This window comes from Phocoena phocoena, chromosome 1 (assembly GCF_963924675.1).
Source record: "Phocoena phocoena chromosome 1, mPhoPho1.1, whole genome shotgun sequence".
Taxonomy (NCBI): Eukaryota; Metazoa; Chordata; class Mammalia; order Artiodactyla; family Phocoenidae; genus Phocoena; species Phocoena phocoena.
The window spans coordinates 16,642,977-16,647,940 of record NC_089219.1 but is presented as its reverse complement, the minus strand read 5'-3'; positions in this window follow the sequence as shown (position 1 = coordinate 16,647,940).

The following is a 4,964-nucleotide window of genomic DNA, read 5'->3' as shown; positions in this document are numbered from 1 at the left end:
CCTCTGAGCTGTTTCTCCCTGAGTAGCTGGGCCCAGGGGAGCCAGCAAGGGGGCTCAGAGCTTCCCCAGCGTCTCCTTCCTGGGCCAGGTTCCCACAGGCCCTTCCCCTCTTGGGGTGTGGCAGTCCCAGCTCCGCCTGACTCAAGCTGGCCATGGCCTGAATGACTCACCCTCTCAGGACCAGCCTTCGAGGGACTGGGGCGGGGGTGCAGCCACATCAGGGTGGCCCTAGGTGGTGGGTGGAAGCCAGGACTGCTTGCCCAGCCCTGGGCCACCTGGGTCCCAGGAACCACTGGGCACTTCCTCTCCCTGACCCCAGAATGAGCCTCCCCGGCAGGCTTTCTAGGGTAATAGGAGCTGACTTCACCCTCACCAGACCTGCTTCCTTTCCTCAGGGAGGGCCGTGGGTGTGGGCAGAGTCTGGGCTTGGTGTCAGTCAAGCGCCACTCAGATGCTGCTCTGCTGCTGGCCCGCTGTGTGACCTCTGCGCGCCTCTGCGTCCTCATCTGTAAAGTGGGAATGCCAGTGTGGCGAGGAGTCTGTGCCCTCAGGCCTGGAAGGAGGGGCTTGGCGCGGGACCTGGCACATAGTCGGCCCGATGAGTGTCCGTTATTGTTATTGTCATTAATAATAGCGATGGCCCAGGTGGCCTCTCAGCCTTAAGGCTACTCTGTCCCTAAAGGCTCAGGGAGAGGGGCATAGAGGCTGGGCTACCTTGCTTAGTCCAGAAGTCAGGGCTCAGCCCTTTACAGCAACCCTCACTGCCCCCTGCCTCAGTCTGCCCATCTTCAGAATGGGCTGTGGACATCCTCTTGGCTGGAGTATGGGTTAGGGAGGCCTAATGGAGAGCTGGAAGTGAGACCCTATCTACAGCTGTGATCCCTGGGGAAGGAGAGCCTGTTTGGCAGCCCTGCTCAGGAAGCCCTTCCTCTCCTGCCTCCTGGGGAACCCAGGGCCCCCTCCTCTGTGAAATCTGTCCCCCTTAATGTCCCCCAACTCTGAGAGTGACTCTCCCTCCCAAAGTTCACAACTCTCCCAACTTGGGGCCCTCCCTGACCTCAGACTCTTTTTCTCTTCCAGGAGGAGTGATGGGCAGAACCTGCGCTTCCCTCAGGCACTAGACCTGCCACGAGTGGACTTAGCTCCCTCCCAGACTGCTTCACTCCACCCTAAGGTAAGTGCCCACCTCCCCACGGCCCCTGGTCTGGAGAGGCCCCCCCACCCCGACCCAGGGCCAAGAGATACCTAGGAATGACTGCTGTGCAGAAGTAAAATGTTTGGGTAGATGCTGCTTGGGGTTTAGCGCCCCCGCCCAAGGGTATACAACTCCTCACCCCTGGGTGGGCCTGGTACAGTCTCAGAAGTTGAACCAGGGTCTGTAGAACTGTTGGGGGCAAAACAACTGGGAATAAACTGGCCAAACAGCTATTCTTCCTTATATTCGTTATCAACATCACCATCAGTTTCCTCACCTGTAAATCAGGTGTAATGATAATACCCCACTTCCCAGGGCTGCTGTGAGAGGCAGCCCTCTGAAGTGGGGTAAAGTGTGAAAAGTGATGATAGAACACTCTGTGCACAATATCTGGCACAGAGTAAGAGCACTATACATGAGGCTATTCTTGTTGTTATCATCAAAATCAAATGTTTGCCCAGCACCTGACCTGTGTCAACTTTGTGTTGGGCACTGAGGTGCCAGAAGTCAATCTGACACAGACCCTGCCCTCAGGGAGCCATAGTCCAGTTAGGAGATAAATAACTAAACAACTTATACAGGGTGTCAAATACCAGTAATAACCACTAGCATTTATTGAGATTTCCTATGTGCCAGGTGGGTACTTAATGCTTTACGTGCAGTATCTCATTTCATTCTCAAACTCTAACTACTATGTACTTATATTAGTACTCTTATTAGTCCCATTTTGCAGATGAGAAATCGAGGCTCAGAGAGGTTAGGTTACTTGCTCAAAGACACATAGGTAGGATGTGATGGGTCTAGGACCAGAACTCATGTTATCTGACCAGAGTGCCTAGTCTGGTGGCATCTCTAATGCAGAGGGTAATAAGCTCTCACTTTCGTAGTACACTTTTCAGTTTCTAAAGCATGTCCACAGATATCATGCCTCTTGGTCCTTCCATCAAACCTTGGTGGTAGGCATTCTCCAGATGAGGATCCAGATGCTCAGAGAGGGGAAGTGGTTTTCCCAAGGTCACACAGCCAGGAAATAGCAGAGGCAGGATCTGCCAAGCTCCTTTCCCAGTGCTCTGACCTGGAACAAGGGCCATATACTTCTTCTAGGCCAGGAGGGCACATGTCCAAGGAATGGTGTACTTTTGGATCACCACCTCCAAAGGGGTCCAAGTGCAGCGGGTCCTAGGGATCGTATCAAGGGGTTCTTGAGATCCTCTCCTGTTGTCTGTGCCTGGGCGACAGCCCAAGACTGGGCCATATGGATCCTGGGACCTGGCAGGTAGGGAGCGACTCCATGGCAGCTGGGCTCAGAAGTGAGTCTCCCAGTCCCTCTCCCCATAAGCATCCAGTAGGAGGCCTGGGTTCACTTCCCCTTGCTGGGCCTCAGTGTTCCTGTTGGAAAAATGAGGGTTAGAAGAGCCCATCTCCCTGAGTCCTGCCTGCTTGGCCAGCCTGGGGCTGGCCTTCTCAGGTTAGCTCTGAGCTACCTCCCCTCTGCCCAGTTTGGCTAGAAGCCTCCATTTGTGCCAATACAGTCCAGCCGGCTGCGGGCTCCAAACTGCCCCATCCCAACAGCCCGCCCCCACCCCAGAATCAAGACACACTCTGTACATCGTACTCCTTTGACAGCAAAGGAAACCAGGGCCCAGAGAGACTGGGTCCCCAGCAAACCAGTGGTGGGGCTGAGGGGTCCCAGGTCTGTGACACATTCTCCACTCCCCCTCTCCCAGCTCTGCACACATTTATAGTGTTGATGGTGGAGCCAGTGTGAGGGGCAGTTGACCTCCCTGTGCCAGTGGGCAAATCCCTGCCCCTCTGTGGGCCTCAGTTTCTGATCTGGAATATAGAGGTGGCAGTTTCTTTTCTACCCACCTTGCCAGCTTGCAATTGGGGGATGACTGTGAAGGTAATTTTGGAAAGTTCAAATTAGGAAGCTGAACTATTATCAGGATCGTTACGTTCCCAGGGCAGGACAGACACCCAGAAAGGACATCCCCCTCTCACTGGGAAGCCGCATTTGTATAGACACTGAGTTATCCAAGACCCTCCTACCCTGCCCTGCTGTAGGATTTTTTTCTGCTTGAGGATTTAGAAATCTGCACACATGTACATACACAGCCTACCCACACCTACATACACGGGTGCATTCACATGTCTGCAGACGTATTCAGAGACTCGCACGTGTACGCATGCATGTATATACAGATACACATGTACAAACACACAAATATGCACACCCAGGATGTCCCCATCTGATCTCAGTCACACACATCTACACAGCTGCAAGCACACATGTGCACACCCTCCACTCCTGGCACGCAGATGTCTCCGGTGATGCGAGCAGCTCTTGCCTCCTCCCAGTGTGGGAATGAATGTTTCTCTGGCTGCATTTCGATGGGTGCCCGGAAGCGCTCAGGCCTGGAAGTGCCTGCGTGAATCAATATTTGCTGCTGTTAATTATTAAAAACAAAGCTACACTGTGTCTGGAATACACATCTCCAGAGTTCCCACCGGCTTCCTGGGCTCCAGCTTGACCCAGGGCCAGGTCTGGGGGAAAGGAAGGTGCGGTGCTTTCCTTCCAGGAGGCCTTGGCCCTGGAGATGGAGAGTGGTGGGTAGCTGCCAACAGCTCCTTCAGGAAGCTGAAGAGAGGTTGGGTACTGAGCTGGTGGGCAGCCCTGCCCCGCAGGGTCTAAAGCAGCTGGTGTTGACTTGGCCACAGCTCAGGAAGCAATTGCTGCTTTCCCAGCATCTGTCTGGGGAGGGGATGCTGAGGCCCTGCCCCCCACTGTACAGTGGCAGACACAGTGCAGGATCAGCTGGAAGGGCTTTCAGAGGCCTTATATTTTACAGATGGGGAACCTGAGGCCTACAGAGGTGGCAGGGACTCACTCAGGTCTACTCAGCAAGTTGTAGCAAGGCCAGAGCTAGAACCTACATATGCTTAAGTCTTCTCCATGTGTGGGTCCTTGGCAGGCCCTGTTCCCTCCCTCTCCCAGGATCGGGGGCAGTTAGGGACAGGTATGGGCATGGGGCCTGGGGAAGGGAGGGTACAGGTCAGCCACTGGCAGGCATTAGAGGGGGGTGGAGGTGAGGAGGTGGGAGGGGAGAGAGCTCCAAGCCTTTCCCTGGATTCCTAGTTCTGCCTTTTCCAAGCTGTGTGATCTTCAGCATGATATTTTCTCTCTTGGAATCAGTTTTCTCTTCTGTAAAATGGGGATGACACTCGTACCTCTTGAGTTGTGGGGCGAGGATAAGACTTGCAAAGGGTCCAACATTAAGTAGATGCTCAAGAAAAGCCCTCTGTCTCCAAGGTAACCGCCCTCAACCCCCGCCACTTCCTCCCCGACTTCAAAGCCCAGCCCAAGAAGCCCATCCCTGAGGCCCTAAGGCGTGGTACCCAGAGTTTGGGAAGGTAGAGGACGCACGCTATGGGTGCGCTGAAGAGCCTTGGGGCCCAAGGGCCCGCGCCGAAAGCTCCCAACGCGCTAGCAAGAGCGCGCAGGCGCAGTGTCCGGGGCGGGGCCTCCTGTGTCCCCGCCCCGGATCCCCGAAGCCCCGCCCCGGTCCCCGCGCTGCCCGTACCTGGCGCCCCGCCCCCTCAGGGCCCGGCAGCCTGGCGAGCCCAGCGCAGGCAGCGCGCCGCGGGAGCCCGAAGCCGGGAGCGCGGAGCTCGGCGCTGCGGGGCCCGGGCCGGGGCTCGCGCGGGCCGGAGCCGGCTGGGTCAGCTAAAGCGCTGCCGGGGTGGGGGCCGGGGCCGGGCCGAGCTCAGG